Here is a 16,521-nt window from a genome sequence, read left to right on the forward strand (position 1 = left end):
ATGAGATAAAAATGCACTAACAGAAAGTGCCTTGGGTCAGCACACACTCACCCATGGTTAACTTAGAGCAGGATCCACCACTTTTAAAGCGCTTTATGTACTATGAAAGCCTGTTCTGTTACAGCTGTAAAGTGCTGTCTGTGTGCTTAAAGTGCATTAAGTTTAATGTCTGTACCAAGCCCAAGTGAGCAAATGGTAGAAAAATGTAATGCTAAAATTATTTTAAATAGTTGTTATCCTAATTTATTTAGCAGGTGCATGACAGTTAGGAGAAAAAAACAAAAATGGTTTAAAGATGCATAGTAGCCAGTTTGCTGTAGCAATATCTGCTCTTCTTTGCCCCTAAAGTTCCAAGGTTAAATCAAATAATCACAAACACAGGATTTCACCTTATATTCTAGGTGGGGAACTGTTGTTTCTTTCTGGTCTCTAGGGTCAAGAAAGAACTCCCATAGCTGTGTTTCCAGCCTCCCTTTTTACAAATCTCTAAAAACTAGACTACTACTAAGTGCCACTTGAGAATAATTAGCCTCCAATTATCACCACTTACTTTTAATCTGAATGTCCCTGAATGTTCTGGTTTGTCCAGTTAGCATGTAAACTAACCATTGATACAACCCACAATGCAGGAGCCTTCCTAGATAGAAATGAGCTTCTCCTAAGAACCATTCATTTTGGGTTGCAGCTGGTTTTAGATATCCACTGAAGCTAATATGTTTCCTGCAATAAATGGGTCAAATATAAATGCAATAGATTGTCCTCTCTATGATTGTCACAACATATAAAGTTGTTCTTGGGCAGCTGATGTTTGCTACATTACTTCTATAGTCCATTACAATGGCCAACTAAAACTACAGTTTTGAACATAATCATGGGACATAACATTCTTTAGGGTAGCACTGCGGCAAAACAACAGCACCATATTTCATAGATTTCATAGACATCAGGGCTGGAACGGACCTCGGGAGATCTCAGGAGATCATCGAGTCCAGCCCCCTGCCCAAAGGGCAGGAAGTCAGCTGGGGTCATAGGATCCCAGCAAGATAGCATCCAATTTACTCTTACAATGTAGGTGCTTGAACCACCTCCGCTGGCAGACTGTTCCAGACCTTGGGGGCTCGGACAGTAAAGAAATTCTTCCTTATGTCCAGCCTGAAATGGTCTTGCAGGAGTTTGTGACCGTTCGACCTCATCATCCTTTGGGGCGCTCTGGTGAACAAATGTTCCCCCAGATCCTGGTGGTCACCCCTGATAAACTTATAGGTGGCCATCACATCACCCCTGAGCCTACGCTTTTCCAGGCTAAATAGTCCCATGTCTCTCAGCCTATCATCGTAAGATCTGTTTTCCTGACCTCTGATCATGTGCGTGGCTCTCCTCTGGACTCTCTCAAGCTTCTCCACATCTTTTTTGAATTGTGGAGCCCAAAACTGGACGCAGTACTCCAGCTGCGGCCTCACCAAGGCCGAGTACAAGGGGAGAATGACGTCCCGGGATTTGCTCGAGAAGCATCTATGGATGCAAGCCAGCGTCTTGGTCGGTTTACTTGCCACAGCATCGCATTGCAGGCTCATGTTCATCTTGTGGTCAATGATGGCCCCCAAGTCTCTTTCTTTTGTAGTGCTATCCAACATAGCACTGCTGAGCCTATAAGGATCCTGCAGGTTTTTCCTCCCAAGGTGGAGAACCTTGCATTTTTCGGTGCTAAACACCATCAGGTTCTGCCCATTTGCTGAGCTTGTCCAGGTCAGCCTGGATCACCCGCCTATCTTCTGGCGTGGATGCTTTGCCCTAAAGTTTGGTGTCATCGGCACACTTGGCCAGTCCACTCCTGACTCCAATGTCCACATCATTAATGAAGATGTTGAACAGTATGGGTCCAAGAACAGAGCCGTGAGGGACCCCACTGGTCACAGGCCACCACGATGAGTGACTGTCATCAATTACAAAAAAGCAATGCCCCCCACCGGAGGGGAGCCATGACCCCGATGTGATTTGAACACACGGCCTTCTGATCTGGAGTCAGACGCGCTACCGTTGTGCCACGAGGCAGCATTAGGCAGCATTGAATAGGAAACTCTATGCCCTTTATATTTATTTGCATTTCAACTTCCAAAACAAAAAGCAATACTGATACCAGTCAAACTATTTGGGGCCAATCATGCAATAAGGCCTGTTACCATTCAAAATTGCTGTATTAAAGTAATTACTGGGCACTTTCCTGTAACATTACATTTATTATTTTCACTTCAGCAACCCTCTTACTCCCAAACATTGCTGCAAGTCCAACACCAAAGCACACTTTTAAAATGGAGTGACTATTTGCCTTTTAAATAATGTCATGAACATCCTTCTTTATGTGCATTGCAATGCATTCCTTAACTACATGATAATATTCTCTCTCTCTCTCTCTCTCTCTCAAATACAGTATAAATATCAAGGCTATCCTAGGGCCTTAGACATATTTGCATTCATTTAGACCCAGGCACCCCAAACCACTGGACATGTGAAAATGAAGACATGTTATGGTCTTATGGTTTTTCTGTACTATGGCCTTGACACTCTTCATCGCCACATTTCTGGAGCTAGGTACAGACAGTCAAAAAGCCTGAGGTGGAATTGATATAATTTACCTGTTTTTCTATAAGTGGACTAGTCTAGATTGGTAGTGAACAGAATGCACATTTGCCCTTTGGTAGGGGAGTGGACAAAGATTGGTGTCCACTGTTTTTAAACCAGTCATTGTGCACTGAAATTCTATTCTGTTACAGGTATAGACCAGTTTCCAATCACTTGTATTGGTAAAAATGTAGTGTCTGTTCCTGGCCTGGGTTTGGTACATGCAAGCATTCATGGGAGGGTGCTCATGGTGGCAGCATTGGGCACCTATACACTTGCCGGACGTTTGCTCTGACACATGTTAATCAATTGAGTCTGCTGGAGTGTGCTAATGAATGCATTCCTGCAGCCTCCATGTCACATCTATTCAGCACCCTTGCACTTCAAAATAGCAGCAGCAGCACTTGAGTTAAAATTTGTTGAATGAGTTTAATTCAAGCGCCCCTGCCACCATTTTGAAGTGCAGGATGCCAAATAGTTGCAACACTGCAGGCACCTTAATTAGAGTGGTTCTCGGACCTGCTGTAATTAAAATCACCCCCTCGTCCACCCCGGAGTATGTGTATAGATACCCACTAAGAGCACAGAGGATGCCATATACATATGGTTTTTCTAATTATGAAAAGGAGATAACATGCTTAGTTACTTTACAAAGCAGTTGTGAATAGTCATTATTTTTAAAGCTACTCAGAAAATAGATTTTCTTCAGAAATGTGTTTTTAAAGTACATTTGCCTAGAAACGTTTTCTTGTGAAAAATTTGTATTATTCATTTTTGTAAAGCATACAATTATTAGTGTTTGCAATTATCAGTATTTCCAATGTGAAGTTATTTTTTATTGAAAAACCATTGGCTCAAAAATTCCTACCACTCATGTGTTGGTAAATGTCTCTGAGGCAACATAGGCTGGATTATTAATTTTTCCAAACTGTTACAAAACAGAGAAATACAGTGCACTGTCATTGTAGCCAGAAGGCTTTTGTTTGTTTGTTTGTTTATTTGGGGGCATTACTTAAACTTCACATGCACACAACTATGCAAGAGCTCCAGCTGAAAGCAAACCCTATCTGCTGCAATTAGGGGTATGTCTACACTGATTTTAGCATTGACCTTGAAGTCAGTCCCAACTAGCCTAAGCCCCTTTTTAATATTGTGCTTCTTTATTTCTTAGGCATGACACAAAGACACATCCCAAGTTCCGTGGAAGAATCCTTCTAGGAACAGGTCTAAAAAATGCTTGTCTCTCCTGTGCTCGTTACTACTTGAAAATAGTAAAAGGCAAGAAAATGCTTAAAGTCAGGAACAGGAATAACTCGATTGCCAATACTTGTCCTGTGTCAGGCCTTGCATATCTAAGTCAGTTCCAAAGAGGCTGGAGACATGGACTAGCCAGAAGATGAGTGAGGGCAAGGCCAATTTTATACTCTAATGTTCAGTAGAACTTCCTAGGCCAGGAGGTAGTGCTGCCAGGCAGCAATTGCCTGGGTTTGCCATGTAGAGAGTTGCAGGTATGGCCCTTATGGTCACCGTAAGGTCCCTATATGTAGAGAGTTGCAGGTATGGCCCTTATGGTCACCGTAAGGTCCCTATCAATGTACATATATATAGCCTAAGGCACGGACGATACTGTGCTCTAAAACTCATTACTCAAGCTTTGCAAAGCCACACACAGTGCAATCTGTACAGCCATGTTATCCTTTTACACTCTGTTTATTTTTATGGACTGTAATATCTGTTTGTTGGAACCTCTTATAATGATACTGCCAACACTGTGTGTTACAGTAAATGGACAGCTAGTGGTTGGTATTCCATTACCACAGGATAAAATGTAATGACCTGATTAATCATTCAAGTTTCTATAAACACATTTACTATGACTACAGTGGAATGGAATTGATGGGAACAAAATGCAGGCATTTGTACAGGAAACAGATTTACTAAAAACAGTCTCTTTTTTTAATGATTTTTTTTGTAATATATTTTTTGCTTTTGGCAAACTTTGATCCTTTCAGATCGTGGTGTATGCATGACAGATCACCCAGACCTTCAATACGTATGCTTAGGCAAGAGTTTTTGGAGTGGGGGAAGCTGCCCAGACCTTCCATCTTCCCTTGAGGCCACTGAGACAGAATCTAAAGGACAGACTGAGTCCAGACATTTGGTGCCTGCATGGCTGTATTTGTATAAGCAGCCAGGAATTGAACCTGGGTCTCCTATGTAGCAAACAAGGATGTACCACTGAACTATGGGGGACACCTTTTGCTATTTAACAGTTTGTAAAAGTATTCTTAATTGGATGAAAAATGTTTAAATGTCATGGCAATCTTTGTGCAGTCTGATCCACTTAGTAAAATATAGAGGAATAATATATACTTTAAGAATGAGAGAGTTGGAAAACTGTTAGGGTTTAATTTTTATGCTATCACACTAGTATACAAAAAATATAATAGATGTAATGGTCAGATGTGAAATGTTAACTCTTGGGGATTTCTGTATTACTGTGTAAGTTCAACAATTATATTAACATTATTACTGGGAAAATATTTTGATTCATCAAGACGTGATCAGCAAAGCAGCTGGGTTCCTGAATCAATGGAATTTCTTCTGTGCTTAACTGGTTAAATCAAACCACAGAAAAAGTCTGATTTTTAAAAATGTAAAGAACTGCTACCGAGGTCAGATTTGCCAGTTTAGATCCATTTTGTAAAATGAAACGAAGCAGTCAGACGCTTAAAAGCATTAAGCATGCAGCAGCTCCCCTTGTAAAGGAGTAACATCAAACTCTTTTGAAAGTGGCTTCATATCACATACATAGGAGACATATTCTCTCCTTGATGCAGTCATAACAACCATAAACATTACTGGTTATTGCATGTGTACAAAGAATATCCTAACTAAAGTCAGCTGTAACATGAGGGAAAGAAATGCTGTTTATATGCTCAAATACATACTGAAATTTCTCCTTATTACCTGTTATATATATATCTCCCATTAATACAGCAATATGCTGGAAGGAGGCACAAAATGCCTGTCCATAGCCAAAGAAAGAAGTTAAATGACTGTCTCATGGCTGCATAGGATTTTTGTGACAAAACAGAGACATGAATACAGGTTTCCAAAATCCTGGCTAGCACCAGACTCACTACACCATCCTTCCTTTCTCATTCTTCCCTAACCATGAAATATATAAAAATATTATAATCATCCTCTTAGATCAGAGCAAGCAAAATAATAAACACATGCATTTATGCTGAAAGGTAAAATAATGAGAGCTATTGGGGGTGTTTTGACATTTTTTTTCTTTCAGAACATAGCTGATTTGGTGAACCAACTGTTTTTGTAGAAAGGTATTGGCTTTGGTGACAATTTTGTAGGAAGTTTTCCAAGCCCATCCACATCTAGGGTGGCACACTGACTAACTCTTTACTCTCTCTTTCTCACCTTTATTTCTTCATGAAGAAATATCAAAAGATTTCATTTCAGCTCTGATGAGAAATGAAAAAAATGTTTAGGCTTCAAAGCTATCAGAATAGCACACTTGAAAGCAGCACAACCCTCCCCTGTCTTCTCCTGCAATTAAATCAATGTATGTGGGGGAGGAACAGGGAGCAACAGGAATCTTACCAGCAAGTATATCCATGGAGCAGTACAAATTTATGCTACCTGAAGGTTTGGCCCATTATGCAGATTAAGGATTTTCCAAGAACTGAACCAACCTGCCATGTGGCTCTCAAGTATTCTAACCTAATGTTACCCCTCAAGTGTAACTAATACTGCTTGCATAAAGCTGGATATAACTAAGAAAATATATTATGTAACAGAAGCTGATTAGAAGATTAAAAAAAATAATTAATCCTTGAATTAGTCATGTTTTTTATGCCAGTATACTAACTGTACACTGAAATGTCACAGTAGACTAACTCTGGTTATTGCACAGCTGATGGCCTCTCAGCAGCAGCAGTACCACATGGCCATCAAAGCCGGAGTGGGAAAACTAGAGAGACAGTGTTTGCTGTATAATCCAGAAACAGGAGGAGAAACAGAACCAGCAGCACAGGGAGAACATCCCTGTGTTTTCTAAAGGCATCGGTTAAGATACTAATCATCTCTAAGAACTTCTTTTTTTCCCCCAAAAATGTATACAGATTAAAATCTTGATGAACAGGCTGTCAGCCTTTCATTTGCTTACAGAATGAATATTACAGCTACATTTCATAGCATGTCACTTGGGACTGGATGCTGCAAGTAGTTGCTGTTTGGGAAACTATAACTCGCACCTTTGCCAAATACACTTCCTGCTGGAAAGGCATAAAAGAAAATATACAGACTTTTTTTTCTTAAAAGGAAACACTCTTGCAGAGAAAAAAGATAAAAAATGCCTGTACTAGATTAGACAAAAAAAATGCACAGCTCAAGTGGCATTATATGAATAGATAAGAGAATAAAAATCTGTATTTATAAATAAACTTTTTTTTTACTAAGTAACAATCACATGACTTCCTTCCTAACCTTTACAGATCAGAGGATTGGAATAGATCTGACTTTGCTACCAATCATTGCTGTGATGATTATATTATGGGCTCCAAACTACCAATATAGAATCTCCATCACATTTTTGCATGTCTTATCAAAGGCCAATTTCAGTATTAAAGTTGTACAACAGTGAAGTTAGTTTATTGCAAAATGTTCATTGAAAGCCATAAATTATTACCTTCTGAAAAAAAAATCCTTTGATGCATAAATTCACAAACAAATAGATGTATATATGCAAAGACACACTTATAAAAAAGAACTAAATAGGATTTGAATCAACCAACAACTTTTATATCCCTGTTTGGCATACTGACATTAGCAGGCCAAGTTATGTGGGTTAAATGACAGCTTGAGAAGCACAGAAAATATAGTAAGCAAAGTCATCAAAACTACATGATTAATGGATGCCTAAAGCTATGTACACAGGTGCACAAAATAAAATGATGTTGGCAAACCTGTCTTATGTGTATGCCTAATGAGTAGACCTGATTGAAAACTTCTGTTGTGAATAAATAAGACAGAGAGAATAGTTTATTTTTTAATTTTGACAAGCTAACAAGCTGAAAAGTTTATTCTAAACATAGAAACAAACCCAGTGAACAAAAACCAGAAAGAGCAAAGAATTTTGCAACAATGTTTGCAATATATTCTATAAATGGCTATGTTTATGTAAATAATGGGATATGCATATTTAACCAGCATATTTCCATGAGTTATGCATGCATATGTCTCCTTTGCATGTGTCAGTTATGAACAACCTTTAAAAAATATAGTCTTGTTAATTCTCCCTTTACATCCACCCCCACCTTTTACAACTTTGTAATTACAACCTCCCCCCCCCAACTTTTTCAACTTTGGTTCCCTTCTATTATTTCCAGGAACTCAACAGACATCAGCATTTTCAATTTGATAGGCCAAGTGGGCTTAACTATTGATTGAATATGAGCCAGCAATAAAAAAACCCTACACTGACTTCCTAATGTGCCTATTTTGAAGAAACCACTTCTAGAGATTAAAAGGAAAAACCTCCCCCTTTGCTATTTATGAGGTTAATTTTGTATGGACAACTGAATACTGGGAAGCTGATTTGTTTGTTTCACACTGTCCACCATGCATCTTTCCTACTATTAAGTCAGGTATGGCTTTGGCACTTTTAAAATTGTAGTTCCAGTGATGTTATGCCAATTTACATCACTTGCTGATCTGGCTCATTATTTTATGAATATATTTCCACAAATGCATATGTGGCTTTACAAAGCATAGAACACACTCCCTAACTTAAAGGAGATTGTGATTTTTAACTCCAAATAAAACTTAGAGGGAATAAAAGGGGGTTTTGTTTGTTTGTTTGTTTTTGATTTTTTTTTAATCCTCTCAAACATCATGACCCTTTAAAACAGGGGTGGGCAAAATATGGCCCATGGGCTGGATCTGGCCCACCAAGCCATTCTATCTGGACTGCAGGGAGCCTCTCAAATTTAGAAAATAATAACCTGCAGGTGGCTGCCTATCAAAGCTGATGAGGTGCCAGTAGCAGGAGGACCTGGCAGCAGGACCCAGTGGCAGCAAGATGCAGCACCAAAAGCAGCAGCAGCAAGGCCCACCCAGCCCTGTCCCACCCTTAGCCCCCACCACCCACAGCCCCCAACTGGAAGCTTCTGCCTAGCACAGATTTCTGGCCTGGTGACCATGGGATGTTCCCCTGCCCTTCCTCCCTCTGAGACAGTTTCAGATAAGAACAGGCAGAGGGAGGGGGATGGTTCTTTGGTGGGACCCAGAGAGTGATAGTCAATGGAACTGAGTCAACATGGCAAATGGTGACCAGTGGCATCCCCCAGGACTCAGTACTTGGGCCAGTACTTGGACCAGTACTCCAATATATTCATAATCAGGATTCGGAGGTCAGAAGCAGACTGGCTAAATTCATAGATAACACCAAATTATGAGGAAGTGCAGTCATTCCAGATGATAGGCTGGAAATTCAAGCTAACCTGGACAGGCTTGCAGGGTGGGTGGATCAAAACCTGATGACATTCAGCACAGAGAAATGCAAGGTGCTCCACCTTGGGAGAAAAAATCCACATCACACTTATAGGCTCAGCAGTGCTACAATCACTAGCACCATGACCAAAAGAGACCTGGGAGTCAAGATTGACCACAAGATGGACATGAGCTATCAATGCAATGCCGCAGATGGCAAAGCAAATAAAACTTTCAAGCAAGACTCAAGAAGTCATTTTCCTGCCTTACTCAGCCTTGGTGAGGCCACATCTGGCATACTGCATCCAATTCTGGGCTCCACACTTAAGAAATATTGTGGAGAAACTTGAAAGAGTCCAGAGGACAGCCACGCACATGATTAGAGGTCAAGAGAACAGGCATTATGAGGAGAGGATGAGAGGCATGGGACTCTTCAGCCTGGAGAAGCAAAGGCTCAGGGTGGACTTGGTGGCAGCCTATACGTATATAAGGGATGTGTATCAGGAATTGGGAGAATGTCTGCTCACCAGGACACCCCAAGAGACAGCAAGGTCTAATGGCCACAGACTGCTATAAGACTAGTTTAGACTGGACATAAGGAAAAACTTCTTTATCATCCATGTCTCCCAAGTCTAGAGTAGACTACCCCCTGAAGTGATCCAAGAATCTACTCTGGCTGCTTAACTTGCGGGGTGATCTGACCACAGCTGACTTCCTACCCCTTGGGCAGGGGGCTGGACCCAGTGATTTCGCATGGTCCCTTCCAGCCCATGAAATCTAGGAAATCTATGAGGGGAGGAGAGAAGGAGGTTCACCAGCGATCACTACAGTCTGTGGAGACCAGGTGAAGCTGGGCTGGCCCCAAGCCATGCTGTGGGGTCCCAGCCATGCATATAGGAACTGCATCCTGCCAGAGCCAACCCATCCCAGCCAGCACCGTGCAGTTCCCAGCTGCATGGCTGGGACCACATAGTACATCATGGAACCATCCCAGTCCAGCCAGGAGGCAAGGGGGGTGGGACGCAGCAGCAGGCAGGTGAGTGGGAGTGGTGGTGGAGGGGCTGGAAAGTGGTGGCAGCAGCAGCAGGCAGGCACATGGGATGGAATGTAGGGAGGCAGCAGCGGGGGTGGCAGTGACAGCAGGGGAAACAGCAGCAGTGGCGGAGTGGCAGCAGTGGCAAGTGAGAGTATGGGGCCCACGCCAGTGCCTCAGACCCAGTGGGGGCCTAGGGTGGGGTGACAGGAACATGGAGCCTGGACATGGCATCTGCCTGGCTGCATTGCATGAGGCTCACACACAGTCCACCCAAATAGTGTAACTCAAGGGAGAGCCATACATGATGGAGCCAACAGCTGGGCACTGCTCACCGCTATGCACAGGTCTCGCTCTGCCCCACTCCCTGCCAAGTGCCATGACCTTCACCACCAGCTTCATTGTGCAGGACTTGGTGGGGCTGGCCACAAAAGCTGCCACAACCTGTTGCCAGGGACTATGGTGGGAGTGCAGGGAGATGTGCAGTATGAGGCCGGGAGGAGCTGGTCCTGCTCACTGCCCCCACAGGCAGCTACAGGGACTGGCACACTCCAGGAAAATTGGAGGACCCACTCACCCTCACACACATGCACCCACCCCCTCCGACTCCCCATCCCTCACCATTCCCCCAAACACACCTTCCAACACACACTCCCACCACACCCACCATAACCCCATAGCCTCCCACTGCCCCACCCCAACCACATACTCCACATCTACCCTCATTCACACACACCCTTCCACCCTCCCCCAGACCCCACCACTCACACAACCACTCCCCATTACGCCCCCCCCCCCCACATATTATATATAAGAGTAGGACTGTATTTTTCAGCTATTATACAATTGCCTCTAGATACATGAACCAAACACACATAAATCAGGACATTTAAAAAAAAAAACTAATATAAGATACAGTAGATGTATTTTTTTTATTATATGGATTGTTTCTCCCCCCCCCCCCCCCAATTCAAGATAGCAGCACCCTCCCTCCCAAAAGGAGTACTTTCAGGGAAAGTGGAGGTATTTCTGGTGGCAAAGATCAGGGTTTAGAAGTGGGACTTCCAAACCCAAAATTGGTGACCAGGGTTCAGGGCACCCGTCAAGGGGCAGGGGTACCTTTGCAGCCCTCAACAGCTCACCAAAACTCATTTAGTGAACCTCCAGCAAAAATTATTGCCCACACCTCCTTTAAAGTGTTAGGTTTCTGGGAAAGAAAAGACGAGTAGAGTAAAACATACCATAATAGTTTAGGATTTTCTTGAACTGTCAGCTGGAAAGAGTATAAGCTGACAAGGATCCAATTATTCTATAGAGCCCTTCCTCACTGTGCTATCCCTGCACATACGAAGTCCCAGTCCCCTCCTCAAAGTACTTACTACAAAAACCTATAAAGGAAATCTTACTGGGATTGTTTTGTGTTTTTTTAACCTAGTGGTTAAACAGAATTTCCAGGTTTGCCTTAGGTTGCAAGAGGTCAATAATGACACCATGAGGAAGTTGCTATGATCACAGTTTGTAATCCTTCATCATGTAGCACAGTAGCTGATGTGTCACTGCTGATACTTTTCTGTGATAGATTCACTTGAAACTCAACCCTCAAGGAAAAATGTCTATGTAAAAAAACGGTATGACGGGAGTACATGAATTACACACAAATGCTTCCTGCTTAGAGAAGGATAACAGTTGAATTTAGTCAAATGCAGCAGGGCTCTTTCACTCCTTTGCCCTTCATCATCATGGATTTTTGTTTTGCTTTCTTTTCTTTTTAAAACTTTTCCTCTGGTTTGGAACAACTGTTGTTGGCTAAAATGTATTCATTATCTAAAAATGATAATCATCCACATTTTAGCCTTAGGTTATGCTTTGTATTTTGCCCAGGGTAAGTGTGTTTGCCTGGAAGCAACATATTTATATGTGTACATCACAAACAAAAATTGTGTCATATATACTGTAAAGAAATAAAAAAGAAAAAAAAATACTTGCTCCGAACAACAGAAAAAGAGCCCTCTTCCTTCAGGCGAGATAGCTAGCAATGTATACTTGTCTTGTGAGCCAAACAAGTGAATAAACATTTCATCACATATTATCTGCTTCATTTAATCCACAATGGCTTTAATAGATAATATTCAGAACATAGTGTGCTTGAATGAGCATGGCATTTGCTGTCCTGGAGCACTTACTTGGACAGCCTGGAAACTATATGAAAGCAATTAACATTTATCATAAATCAAACAAGGCTTTTATGGCAATCACAGGAGTACTGCTGGAAATGCCATTTCTCAGACAATCATGGGGATGGGAACTAATGAAAATGGTGTGTGGGGGGGGATTAAAATAAACCTTTCAATAAGCTAACCAAAAATCAATTGGTGAGCTCCAAAACCTTTTGACAGCCTGAAATGACACTACACACAGATGCACGCATACTATCCATGGATAATCAAAACCAAACAGACAGCCTGTCTATTCAAGAATATGCAATCGGTCTATATGTTTCATTTATAGAAGTTTTCGGAGCTACCTCAGGCACAAATAATTTAGCCATGAGTGAGTGACTGTGGCAGGATGAGCCTGAGGGTGGTTGTGGCATCTTCTAGGGGAAAACCTAATCTTACCTTCACTCCAGCTCTGCATTGCACTCCCTTTCACTTCCTCACCTGCTATGCTTTGGTTCAACTATCATGTATCATATGCAGGGGCTCTCAGATTCTGGAAGTGGTCCTGGTGGTGCTGCTGGCAATGTTTCCTCTATGGAGCAGTGATCCATGAGCATGCTGCCTCTGTCCGTGAGTGCACTGCCTTGGTCTGGCATGTGACACTTACTGAAGGGGGATGAAGGCTGGGGGCCAGAGGCTGGGGCCAGGGGCCAGATGCTGGAGCTGGGGGCTGGGGCTGGATGCTTGGGGGCTGGAGGCTGAGGCCAGGGGCTGGGAGCCAGGGGCTGGGAGCTGGGGGCTAGGGGCTGGGAGTCGGGGGCCGGGAGGCTGAAGCCAGGTGCTGGTGGCTGGAGGCTGGGGGTCAGGGTCTGGAGCCAGGGGCCAGGAGCTGGAGCTGGGGACCAGGGGCTGCCTTGATGTAATGGAAGAATAAGAAGTTAATTCCCCAATGAAAGGAGGGTGTAGTAAATCACCACACAAGCAGGATAAAAGTAAATTGGTTTATTAGTGAATTTGCAGCAGGGTCCAGGCAACCTTAGCCATTATCACAGCATGCGGTCTTCCTTCTCCCTTCACCACAGTGCAACCCACTCCCCTGAGCCTATTGGCTCACCTCCAGTCTCTCTCTTACTTTCCCTTTTAGGCAGAACCATCCCTAGGGGTATGTGGGGCCCAGGGCATATCAGCCCATACAGGGCCATGGGTAGTGAGCAGTGGGGGATGTGTGGCAGCTGCAGCAGAGTTGACAGAGCATAGCAGCCATGGCAGGGCCTGTACAGTACTGTCTGTGTGGCCCCCCAAAGCACGGGGCCTGGGGAAGTCACCCTGATTTGCACCTCCCACCTCCCCAGGAACAGTCCTGCTTGTATCAGTGGATTATTCCTCTGTGGGACCATCTCTCCACCTGAGGATCAACCCATTAATTATCTCCCTTTTCTTGCCTCTTTGTTTCACTGGCCACTGTGGTTACCTTCACCCGTACAGTTGGTCTGATCAGTTATCCACTCCAGTGGGTTTGCCACTCCTGGCTTTCCCCACACATTCTTCTCACATCATGCACCAGGGGGCAAAGAATAGCGCCCTCAGCCATGGGCTTTAATAGTTGTTGGCTCTTAATCAGGTGAAATTCCCTCCTGGTGTGATCCCTCTCCCAAGTGTGCCTATTAATTATCCTTGCCCTGTCCCTGACCCAACTTTCCCCTGCAGTAGCAACAAAAGAACAGGGTTATTCCTTGTCCTCTTACAAATTATAATGGGGAATCACTAAAATACCTATAACTAATTTTTTTGCAGATTTGGATGACAACAGCAGAGATGGTGGCCTCTTCTGAGAGCACAAGGCCTGCCAAGTTTCAGGGAGATAGGTACAGGGGTTTCTGTGAAAGTGCATGTCAAACTATTGAAAGCAAAACTCTTCTAAAAAATGGCAAGCCTTCTGAATCTCTGAATCTCTCCTAATTGAGTCAAAGGCTTCTGATTTGATTTGGACCTTCTACTGTGTCTCCTGATTTGATTTGGGTTCAGAGATTTGATTGCCAAATCAGGCCAAATCTGCTCCGAATTGAATCAGCTACTGAAGCTTTGCATAGCCCTACCAGCTATTGAGTAAGCCACTTTGCTATGTAAACTGTAGCGAAGAGGAGCAAGCAGCTTATTGAGCCAAGGTCTCAATAAGGGAGTCATGTGACCAGAATGGGGAGTAGCTCAGGGGGAAAAAAGTTCAGCTCTGAGCCTGGGCAGTCACTCAGGCCCTACTCCCTGGATAGGAAAGATCTCCAGCTTTCCTGCAGCCTTTACTATAGGCAGGAACTCTTCCCTGTCTAGGGAGCAGGGCCTGAGTGACTACCTAGGCTCAGAGTTGAGCTTTTATCCCCCTGAGCTCCTCCTCCCCCTTCCAGTCACATGGCCCCCTTATTGAGCTCAGGTCTCCCTCCTTAGCCTTTGCCCCCTCTCCAGGACAGGACTTCTCAGCCTCTGCCTCTGTCTAGCTCTGCTCTGTGAGTCCCTGACCTATGCAGGCCTCAAGAACACAGTGCTCCCCAGGCAACCTCCTGTGGCCTCCATACCACCTCTACAACCACAAGCTGGTCCTTTCATAACTTAAACACAAATGCAGCATACAAACATCTTCCATTTCTAATGCAGGCTTGCACCCTCACCTCCATTTCTCCCCCTCTCTCTCAAAACAGAGCAATAATAAATGTAGCTTCTTCTGATCCAGCACACCTCTACGCTGCCTTAATGCAAAGCTGCAAGTTAACTGTCACAATATCTAGCCCATAAACCATCTTAGAAAGGGACCTTTCTCTGTTTTTCTTTTTAACATAAAACCATATAGTGAACAGTGTCTATCTTTATTGCACTGGCATTGTCAGTCTAATGACTAATATGTAGTATAAATTATTCCTCATTCAGCATATGTCATTCACTTGCCTTTTGTGCTCCACTGCAGTTGCAGTGAACAGAGCAGACTTATCTTGATGTCAGCTTGTTCAGGAATGAAAGAGTCGACTTGCTTATAATGTAACTATGATATCTGCATTAAAATGATACATAAAAGTGAATAGGATACAGACGGTACAAGAAAAAATATCACTCAAAAAAACTACTAAATAGATTACTCTTGCAGATGACACCAGCATTGGCTTTCATGGGAATCAGGGAAAGGTAAAGAAGTCTCAGCAGAAACAACAAAATATATTCAGAATCTGATTGTATTTATATGCAAGATAGTCCTTCTAACAAGTTGTCCAGGACATAGGAGTCTAAGCTCAATAGCACAGCAAAAATTATGAAGGCATTTTTTAAGATTACCCAGGTTTTTAATTTTTTTACCATAACCTGAAAGATGTCAGTGAATTTCACACTTGAATCATAAAGAAATACAGCACATCTGTGTTCTTGTCTCCCTGCTCTACAATATGCACACAACTATAATTATGTAGCAACTCAAGCATGCTTGGTCCTTTTCAGAGACATAAGGCCAAGACTTCTAAAGAGATAAAGATGAATCACAGGACAGGAAGGGGAAAAGTACTCACTGCAATGATGCTAGAACCAATGCCTCATCAGTTTCAGGATTCTGTTTGATTTAGAAAATCAGGATACAGGAAAAGATTCAGTTTATTTGGGTTTATAGTTGATATACACATTTATCAGTATTCCTGTGAATATGACATACTTTTAAAAATTAAATATTTTTTCTGGAAATGACCTGAGTCTTGAATGCAAGCAACAACAATAGCAACAAGTAGAAAGCTCTTATATGCCCCATACATGTGTTTCTATATGAATTTTCTTAAATTGAGAGTCAGAAAATTTGCAATATTTTAAATTCAATGTCAACATATGTTTAAAGAAATATATTGTAAGGGTAACAAGAGTATGCAGAATATAGTGAATGCTAAAAATAAATAAAGTTTTAGGAGGGATATGACCCTTTCTCTCTGCTTCGGATCTTCAGCCAAATTCTAACTATTGTGGTTAGGACTTATAAAGCAACTTCCCTGGAGACAATTATCCCATTATTATTTAATACAGTACATCTTTCTTCTTCTTTTGAAGTAACTGGTACTAAAACATAAACTACTGGTCTGATCCACTATAACAGTTCCTATGTGTTTCACTATAAAATTTCCATGGGTTTTGTTAACATGATCTATCATTATATGATATTTATTAATATTATGCATTTTG

At 42.5% G+C, this 16,521-nt stretch overlaps 1 non-coding gene across 1 annotated transcript; it reads right to left on the reverse strand.

Annotated features, from left to right (window-relative positions):
• Positions 1 to 1,980: 1,980 nt before the first annotated feature.
• TRNAW-CCA (transfer RNA tryptophan (anticodon CCA)) lies at positions 1,981 to 2,052 on the reverse strand. Its single transcript has one exon. It is a non-coding gene; the product is annotated as a tRNA-Trp (tRNA).
• Positions 2,053 to 16,521: the final 14,469 nt, after the last annotated feature.

This window comes from Crocodylus siamensis, chromosome 3, assembly GCF_052110815.1.
Source record: "Crocodylus siamensis isolate JL-2025a chromosome 3, ASM5211081v1, whole genome shotgun sequence".
NCBI classification, from domain to species: Eukaryota; Metazoa; Chordata; order Crocodylia; family Crocodylidae; genus Crocodylus; species Crocodylus siamensis.